This window comes from Glycine soja, chromosome 9 (genome assembly GCF_004193775.1).
Source record: "Glycine soja cultivar W05 chromosome 9, ASM419377v2, whole genome shotgun sequence".
Taxonomy (NCBI): domain Eukaryota; kingdom Viridiplantae; phylum Streptophyta; class Magnoliopsida; order Fabales; family Fabaceae; genus Glycine; species Glycine soja.
In genome coordinates, this window is record NC_041010.1 from 34,095,007 (window position 1) to 34,105,433 (window position 10,427).

General features: G+C 33.7%; 1 long non-coding RNA gene and 1 pseudogene across 1 annotated transcript; one reads left to right on the forward strand and one right to left on the reverse strand.

Annotated features, from left to right (window-relative positions):
- Positions 1-2,655: 2,655 nt before the first annotated feature.
- LOC114425829 lies at positions 2,656-5,333 on the forward strand. The gene is made up of 2 exons (XR_003669301.1): positions 2,656-3,178; positions 4,912-5,333. It is a non-coding gene; the product is annotated as an uncharacterized LOC114425829 (long non-coding RNA).
- A 2,898-nt stretch (positions 5,334-8,231) lies between these two features.
- LOC114368385 lies at positions 8,232-10,014 on the reverse strand (annotated as a pseudogene).
- Positions 10,015-10,427: the final 413 nt, after the last annotated feature.

A 10,427-nucleotide genomic window follows, 5' to 3' on the forward strand; every position in this document is an offset into this window, starting at 1 on the left:
CTCTGGCTACATTAAGCAGATGTTGATGCTTCCTTTCCACTATTGAATTCTATTCTGGCCTTTCAACATAGGAAAATTGATGAAGAGTGCCCATGGAATCCAAAAACTAAGTGAGGGCAAGTTCCTTAGCATTATCAGACCTAAGGCATTTGATAGATACACCAAATTGAGTATGAACCATGGTGAAAAATTGTTGCACATAGATTGAAGCTTCAGATTTGTGCTTAAGCAGAAATAGCCAAGTGAATCTTGAGCAATCATCAACCAATGTAAGGAAAAATCTCCTTCCCTCATAGGTAGGGTGAGCATATGGACTAGGGACCCCATATATCACAGTGAATTAAGTCAAATGGTTAGAGTTAGGAAAAGAAAATCTTCCAAATTTAGCAAGAGGACAAATAGAACAATTAGAAGAAGAGAAATTGGGAGAAAGGTGCAGACCAATTTTATCATTCAAATGTTTGAAAACTTTGTCTGAGATATGATAAAATCTAGAATGCCAAATATGAGCATTTTGAAAAGGAATGGAATTTTATGTGAATTGATAATAGAAAAAGTAAATTTGCAATCAAGAGTGTCCTTGAGATCTAAGACATAAAGGCCTTGGATGAGATCCCCTTTACCAATCCTCTTGCAAGCTTGCTTCTCCTGAATATCAAATTCATTTTGAGAAAAAGAAATGGACAAATTAGGATTGGTTAGAAGATCACTAACTGAAATTAAATTGAATTTGAATTTAGGAATGTAGGTAACATTATGTAAGATTAAGGAATTGGTTAAGCAAACTGAACCAATGACAAGGATAGGTATAACATCATTGTTAGGCAGAGTGACAATTTTATCATAAACAAGTTGGTAAGATCGAAAATGATGAAGGGAACAAGAAATATGAATGTTCGCAGAAGTGGATGTAGAAAGGATCATACCACTGGCAGAAAAAACACCTTGAGGGATGACAACATTGGTAACATGTCTTTCTAAAATATTCATCAATTGGCTATATTGTTGGGCAGTAAGCTGAAACTGGGAACCCGAGTCACCAGAGGAAGGTTGTGAGTGAGACATATCAACAAATACTTGTTGAGCAACCTTGTGTGGTGGTTCAGAAGAAAAAGAATATTTCTTTGCTTATGAGGAAAAACCCAGTCCTTTTATAATTTGGAGGATAACCATGCAACTTGAAGCAACGATCCTGAGTATGACCCAACATACCACAATGAGCACACAAGGGGCGATTCTTGGAAGATCCTTTGAAGCGATTGTCAGGATGATTGCGTGTAGCAGAAGAAGTCTTCAAGGCAAAAGCATGTGAAACTTCACTAGCAGAGGTGGAAGCACCAACTTCCTTTTGCTTTTCTTCTTGAAAAACTAAGGCAAAAACCTTAGTTACTGAGGGAAAGGGAGCCATAGATAAAATTTGACCTCTGATAGTAGAGAAGGATTTGTTCAGCCCCATCAAGAACTGCATAGCATACTCCATTTGTTCAAAATTGCACCAAGGTTTAATTCCTCCACAGGTGCAGCTATGTGAGGGCTTCAATTCTGATAATGACTCCCACAGAGAACGAAGCTTGGAGTAGAAAGAGGAAACAAACATGGAACCTTGTTGCAGAATGATCAAGTCATGCTTAAGTTGAAAAATTAAAGGACCATTTCGTTGCTCGAAACATTCTTGAAGATCATTCCAGATTGCTTTAGCAGAAGAACAATGTAACACTACTAAAATAAGTAGTTTCAATGACTGAAGTTAACTACATTCCTTTCAAACCCGTTGTTATTTTTTAACCGGTGGTATTTTGGTAAATAAAAGAAATAGTTCAAAGACGATGAATGATAAACCCGTTGTTATTTTTTAACGGGTGGTATTTTGGTAAATAAAAGAAACATATCAAAGACGGTGATTTTCAAAACCCGTCTTTGAATGACGCGAGTTTTTATTTTTATTGTGACTACTCAACTCGTGTCATAGCTAGCCTTCGCGTGGACTTCCCTCACTCCATCTTTTAAACTTCTCACTCAACCGCGTCGTCGAGGTCTGTAATGTCGACACCCTTGGTCGTGACGCCGTCAAGGATCTTCAATGCCTCACCGAGATTGTTGTCACAACCCTCATACAAACCCCCGTCGGTGACGGTCAGGTCCACCACACCAAGAGGGCGCTCCCTGCCCTCGTCACTGCCACCGCCTTTGCCGAGATTGCTTGACGACAACAACGCTGCCGCCAAGGGAATCGTACGCACCCGATCCTTCAGCCACCACGTCGAAAACACCAACACCACCACCAGATCTACATGATGAGCACCAGATCTTCAAATGTAAGCAGACTTCACCTTTAATTTGCATGTAATGTTGTTCTGAGTTTATTGGTTAGCTGAATAGTGGTTTCTGTTTGGATTTTAGAATTTATTCTAACACTTCGATGTAAATTAGATTGTTGGATTGGACATTCAATTATTGTTGTTTTTAGTTGTTCTAGGGGCTTGACATGGGGTATCTCTTATTTTTCTTTATGAGGATTTGAAACTTGCAAGGCTGATTAATCTTTAGGGTTCCTATAGATGAAAAATAAGCTCTTATGATATGAACTTTAGCTATGCTTATTTGCTGAGCATATGCTTTTTTTCGTGGTGCTTACTTGGAACTTTGTAATATTTATGTATAGTTTTCATTTGCCTTCAAGTAGTTTTGACAGAATCAATTCGTGATGATTTCAGTTTGTGAAGTTTGGAACAAATCACTGGCACTCCATGGCTGTATAATAACATTTGTCTTTATGATGTATTTGAAATTGCTATTTGGGTGATTGTTTATTTTGTTATTTTTTTTAGAAACATATTCCCGAATGGATTCATAGAAAGTTGTATTTCACACGATCTCTATGTGTATACTGAAATTCTATCATAGGAGGTTTATGCTCTTGTAGTTGGTATCATGTTGGTAGCCTTGTCGGCAAAATTGAGTTGTTATATGTATTTTTGGAATGTAGCTAAGATAGTAATTTTTGTAATAGCAGACACGGCCATCCGGGAAATGATACGAGGTAACTTTTTATTTCCTTATATTTATATTTATAGCTGAAACTTTAGAGTTTAAAACCACTTCTATTTGTTTTAAGCAAGAACTTGCTCTGACTCTTGCTCTGTTTTCCAGATGAAGTTAATCAATCTATAATTATAAGGTCAGTAATTTTTTTGTTGAATTTTTTATGAGCAGCTGTAAGACAAACTGTAGTTAATTTCTTTTCTATTAGCTGCTTTAATTTAAAAAATTTCTTATTACATTTATTGTAAGAATATTGGTCTCAAGTTTCACTCTTATATTTAAATTCTGAACTAAAAATTCCCATGCTTATTTCATTCATTCCTGACTGCAGTTTAATTCTGGATAATTAGCTAAATAATTTCATTTTTTAAAAGCTACTCTGAATCTCGTATTGGTAATTTCCCTAGCAAGTTATTATGGATCAAGTGAGGGGATAAGCCCACAAATTTGTATGGAACATATAAAAATGGAAATTTTGGTGAAAATACTTCCAACAATTTAGCAACAATTAACTACTAAATCCGTTACGAATATTTATAGTTGTTAATAAGTAACCACTTGGGTGGTTAATTGTTTTAATTCCATTTCTTTAATCTTCATTTTTTCTGAAAAGTTTATCTATCCATATTAAATAATTAAATAATATAACAAAATTGAGTTGTTATATGTATTTCTGGGCTTATCTTGTGTCGTATGTTGAGAGCAGCTAAGCTTGAGTATTTTACTGACTTTTTGGCTAGCATATTCTTTTGTATTTTGTAGGTTGTTCTAGTAGTTACTGTTATACTTATCTTCTATTCAACAACATTGTAGATTTTTTTAAAGAACTTCCACAGTTTGTAATCTGGTCCAACTTTAAGTAATTTATATGGCACAAATTAGGAAAACAGGCTTGAGGTATTGAATATTTTTAAAGAACTTCAACCTCAACCTCTCTTTTTCTTCACTCACATTGAAAGTCTAACTATATCTGATGCTGGAATTACAATTATAGGTCAATATAGAGTATTTAACTATAGAGTATTCAACTTCAACCTCTCTTTTATATCAAACTATTAGGATTTAACTATAGAGTATTTTTTATTTTTTTTATGAAATAGTGTAATTATGTATAGCTATCCTTATATGTCTGAGTCTGCCAATTGAGAAAACAAGATCATCATGTGTTCTCAATCTTCAAAACTTCTCGATTTTATATGATTTGGTTATTTTTATCTCTTTAGAATGTGGCATTTTTTGAACTAATTATTTTAACCATTTATATACTATGAATGAAGATACTCCTTTAGAATGTGAAGAAACACATTTATGTAGCATAGAGTGCAAAAGTGAACTTCTAAAAATTCTCAAACTCATCAATGAGGTACTTTTATGTTTTATGTAATCTTTTTGTTTGAGAGTTCTAGCCATTCTAACCCCAAAATATTCTCCTTTGCATTCCTAATATTTTTAGCGATCCTCCCACAACCAAGTTAGAGATATCTCCTCATCTGGAATGAGTTCTGCTGTACTAGTTATAGTTTATGGTGATGATACCTGAAATTATAATCAACATCACTGGTCCAAAAAGACATGTAATTTAAATAGGATTCTCTAGGTTTTCTATTGGCATGACAGAGAAATAAAGAAAATGGTGTAATATGTTACTTGCTCTTGCATATAACCTAACATGGGTACCAAATACAATATGGATACCCATAATCTCAATGTCCTAGAGCCATGAAGCAACTGCTGGTATATATAACAACTACTGTTGAATTTTTTTCCCTATATGTTTATTTGGTACATAAAACATTATCTTAGGGGATTGCTCTGATTTTTATATTTAAACTGAAAAACATTTTTTTTATTAGTTTTTCTCTTGGACAGGATGAACATGATTGCTTTGTGGTTCCATTTCTTTCAGCAGTCCATTTAGATGAGAATGTATACAGTGGAGAAATTGGAGAACTAGTCCATTCTATGCACCCTTTGGAGGAGGGGCTAGATTCTGTCCAGGAGCAGAGTTGGCTCGCATATAAATTGCTTTTTTTTTCTTCATTACTTCGTAACTACCTACAGGTAATGCCCCTCTTTCTCTCTGGTATTTGAGAATGAGAAATGCCTCCTCTTTATTCTTTATTCTTGATGTCATGTGTCCTACTTCTTATCTATTGTGTATTTGGTTCAACTTTGAAATGCATTTTATAACTTCATGATTTTGTTTGATTTAACATGAAAATTTGAGAATACTTTGTGAAGACATAAGGCTCTCTCAGCAGTGAGAGTATACACAAGTTTTATTTCTTGCTTATGTTCTTCTAATTTGCCTAATTTCGTGATTTTATGTTCTAAGCATCTAATACACAAGTAATAAAACAAATTAAATTATTTATATCATTGTTGTAAAAAGTAATAAACAGGTAGTGAAAAGAAAAAGAAAAGCTGCCACTTTCACTGTTGAAAGCAACAAATGCTAGCTGTCTCAACGTGGAGAGAAAACTTAAGTTGAAAAATTGGTTCCAAAAAGGTCACTAGTTACTCTAGATTCTTTTAAATAATTTATATCTTTTTTAAAAAATAATTAATTTAATTAATTATATTAAATTTTTTGGTTATTTATATTATTATTTTAAAACTATTATTTTTATCTCTTTATTCAATTAATTATTTTTTATTAATATTTGGAGAGATATATAAAAAATAATTAATATATTTAAAAATTAGAAAAAAAATTAAATAAAATCTTATAATCAACAGTAAAGTAGAGAGTAATGATAAAAAATTACTTGAAGAGGGGTCGAGAGGACCAAACAAACTATTTAATTAATGGTCATTCAATTTCAAGTGGAGGATAATTTTATAATTTTTGTGCTTGGACTGTAATTATGATGATATGATGTGATGTTAAGTGGTTAGTAAAATAAATAAATAAATAATTTAGGTGGCTTAGACTTTGACTTGTATTAATCAGAATTGTTTCTCTCTTGATATCTTCCTCGCTCAAATTCTTGTCCGCGATGTTTGGAGTAGAGAATGAGCCAACGTTATTCAAAAGAGGTTAATTTCTATTTGATATATAGTGGAACAGATATTTATCTTATCAATAAAAAAAAATGTAATAATTTAATTTTAAAGATGTTTTTATCAGAAATTGTAATAGATATAATTTTAAAGATGATTTTATATATATATATATATATATATATATATATATATATATATATATATATATATATATATATCAATTTATGTTCCTACAGTCAGATTATGCTTTAGTGGAAGGAGATCTACTTGAAGAACAACACCACAAGTCTAATAATCAGTAGATGTATGCTAGTTTTTTTTTTAATTCCTAGTGTCATCCTTAACACATTTTATTTTAATGTTTGTTTGTATTATTTGCTTAAAACATTACTGGGTTCAATGCCTCAAATGAGTCAAGGAAAACATATCTTGTTCTTTTAATATAAAATCATGGTTCCATTTCTCTTTTTAGCTAATTAGTTATTGCTTTATCGATAACTAGCCAAAACATACCAACGCCCCTGTGTGCATTTTTATTGCATTATATTATTTTTTTAATTGATGTGTATACTAATTTTAATTTAATATATTTTTTTAATATATCTAGATTTATACAATTTTTTATACATTGCTTGTAGTCTATCGTATTTTAGTGATGTTAAAAAAAATACCTATGTCTAATAATTAGTGAAATAAATAATTATCTTAATTTTTATAAATAAAAAATCTATAAAATAATACAAAGAAGAAGAGCCCGTTAAATGGAACAATTTTTTGTTAGTTAAAATTTATTAAAAATAATAAGTTTTATGACTCTTGTATCTTATTTAATTGACTAGTTTTCTCTAAGTCTGTTATTTGCAAATTTGCCACACCTCTCATTGAGTACCATTGATGTGCTAGATAGTTTTTCTATTATAATGGATAGAGGGTTAATAGGAATATATCATGATTGGTGTTAGTTCTTTACATTTGATGTCATGGGCTTGTGACTGTATTTAATTTTCCCTTGTGTATATTTCTATTTTATTTAACTAAACATTATAATTCATCATAGGTTTCTGTTAATATATATATATATATATGTAGAAATTTATTTATTTTAATTGTTTGTCGTTCATTAACTTCGTGCATTAGTGCAGGATTAATATATTCTAATATGATTTTATGTAATATAAATATTTTTCTAAGACGGTGTTGATATCACAAATGTCTTAGAAAGCCAAGCTTCAAAGACGGTGCTGACATCACGAACGTCTTAGAAAGTCAAACTTCAAAGACGGGGCTGACATCACGATCGTCTTAGAAAGCCAGGCTTCAAAGACGGTGTTGACATCACGAACGTCTTAGAAAGTCAGGCTTCTAAGACGGTGCTGACATCACGACTGTCTTAGAAAGCCAAGCTTCAAAGACGGTGCTAATGTCGACAACGTCTTAGAAAGTCAACCTTCAAAGACGGTCGTGACGTCAGCATCGTCTTTAAAGCCTGGTTTTCTAAGACAGTCGTGATGTCAGCACTGTCTTTGAAAGTTGAGATTTTCTAAGATGGTGTCATTTCGACTGTCTTTGAAAGTGAGACACTTTCAACGACATTAGATTCAAAGACGGTCAAACACCGTCATTGTTTGTCTCTTTCCGCCGTCGTTGAAACCGCTTTTTCTACCAGTGTAAGATACTTGCATTTCTTTGGATAAAGAATTAAGGAGCTAGGAAGAAACGATACTATCGTTGCGATGCCACAAAGCATGAGTTGAGTGACCCAAAGCAGGTTCAGGAATTGAACCATCAACAAACCCATATTTGTTCTTTCCATGAAGAGCCATACGCATTGCTTTCTTTCAAGAATTGTAGTTTTCACCAGTAAAAAGATAAGAAACTAAGGCAATGCTAGGATTGTCGGAAGAATGAAGAATGAAGGGGTTAGAATCATCAATGGCAGCCATGGCCATGAGAGGAAAAAAAAAAGAAATAACTTCAATAGGAAGCAAGAGGCTTGGAAGCAAAAACTTCTGATACCATATCAGAAATGAAAGATAGATGAAAAGCAGTTTTAGGATTCATTCATCAAAGTATTACAAAGTTGGTTTATTTATACAAAGACAGAAAATAACTAACTTGAGTAACCAACTAACTTACTCAAATAACTTCTAGTAACTAACTAACTGCCATAACCAACTAACTACTCAAATAACTTCTAGTAACCAACTAACTGCCATAACCAACAAACTACTCAAATAACTTCTTGTAACTAACTGCAACTGCTTAATCGTGATACTCCGTGCCAAATACAACTCATTCAGCTCAATCAGCTCGCCCTTCCTATACGCCTCCCTAAGGAAAACCGTGTACAGCTTCCCCTGATTCCCCCTAGTTGAGACATAGAAAATCCCCTGGTGCTGCTGCAAGAAATCCTTCAACTTCTTGGGCAGGTTCTTCGCCATCCGGAAATGTGCAATCCTCTCTAGCGTAATCTTCTTCTCCACAGTCAACGACAACAACTCGTGAATGGTGGCAATAGCCCTCTTCTCCATCCTCTTTTGGGCCTCCATGGACCGCAAGTTATACCCAGAGGGACATCCTCATAAAGGGACCAATAAGGCAGTCTCTGCCACTTCCACATTGCATTCCTAAAATACTTACCAATCTTAAAACTAGGTGGAAAATTGTAGAATTTTAAGTCAAAAGATAAGGTGCATGTACATTGAGAATTGAATTTTTATCACTAAGGTTTAGGTGGCTTAAATGCAAAATGAAAGATTACATTTTACTAGACGAACCTAAGTTGAATGAATGCATTGGAAGTTGTTTTTGTTTCAACTTTCAAGAAAGCATATTTATTATAGTTGGTGGCAATCTTCACTATAAATAGAGAAAAAAATTAGTGGAGAAACAAAACACATGAAGAGAGAATGTGTGTGAGAAGAGAGATTGTGAAACAAAGTCACTTTGTTTAGAGAAAAGTGTCTTTGTGTTAGAGTGTTATCATTTCTTGTAACCATTGAGTGGGGTTCTCAGGTTTGTAGAGTGATACACTATTTAGGGTGAATTATAATCTTGTAATCATTTTTGTGATAGTGAAATACTTTTTGAGCCGATTCCGTGGATGTAGGAAAGAGGTGTTGAATCATGTTAAATTCTTGTGCTTGTTATTATTTTTCTTACAGTGTAATCTTTGTGTGTGTTCTTTGTGGCTGTAGGTAATTTTATTTGTGGGAACGTTGATTACCCAACAGTAGTATCAGAGCATTGATTTTCCAACAAAACAAAAATCACAAAAGGAAACCTAACATCCTCATAATCACTACCTCTCTCTCTATAAACCCTTTCTCTAGCTTCCTCAATTGCACAAATTCCTAACCTAGCGTCTCTCTCCATAACCTCAATGTACTTGTTCCTAGTTTCCTTAGCATCAATCAAACAGAAAAACTAAGGGTACCCCAGAACCACCGAGTGTAAATCATTTGAGAGCCCACACGCAGCAAATGGGATGCGCATGTGCTTGAGGCGAAGTCGACCCTTATTCGACATCATGAGGAGCTTGCGGAGGTGCGTGACGGTGCGTGGGAGCTTCGTAGCGAGCGCACGACACTCTTGCTTGATCTAGAGGATGGCCTTGCGAGTGAGGCGGCAGAAGAGGATGCGCTACACGGGGTGCTCGAAGATTTCGAACACATGCGGGAATTTGAGGACGAACGTGCTGGACTCGAGGCGCGAGATAGGGAGCAACTGGGAGGGTTCCGAGAGGATGAGGTTATGGAATTTAAAGACCTTGCACGTTTTCTTCTCGACTTCCATGTAGTTTTCGTAACCATAGTCGCAAACCCTAAGCTGTTTTTTGGGGATTGCGGTGGATTGCGAGAATTCTCTAAAGGATTTGAAATTATTAGGCTTGGGAATCAAGGGGAGATATTCGACATTGAGATTTAGCTTGAGGAAATTGGAGGTTCGAGCAGCAAAGACTCTCATTTTGGGGATTTAAGGTCTCTTATTTGAGGTTTTTAGCTATGAAGGATGAACGATGAAGCAGTGAAGTGAGAGCAGGAAGGGTTTTTTTCCACCAATACACTTTCTCCCCTCATATTTTCCTAATATACACCAGTTCGTATATTATTACCCAATATACACCACTTTTTCTCACTTTTGAGAAGTCAGGACTAGCCACCCTGACTTTTGTACAGCACACTTTTTTTTAATTTAATTTTTATTTTATTTTATAATTTATGTTTTAATTTAAATTATTAAAATAATACAAATATTATATTATATTATATAAAAATATTTTTAATTGATTTCAAAAATAATTTTTTATTAAAATAATTTTTATTTGTTTAAGAGAATGATGTTATTAAGTATAATTATTTTTCTTATATTATTTAATT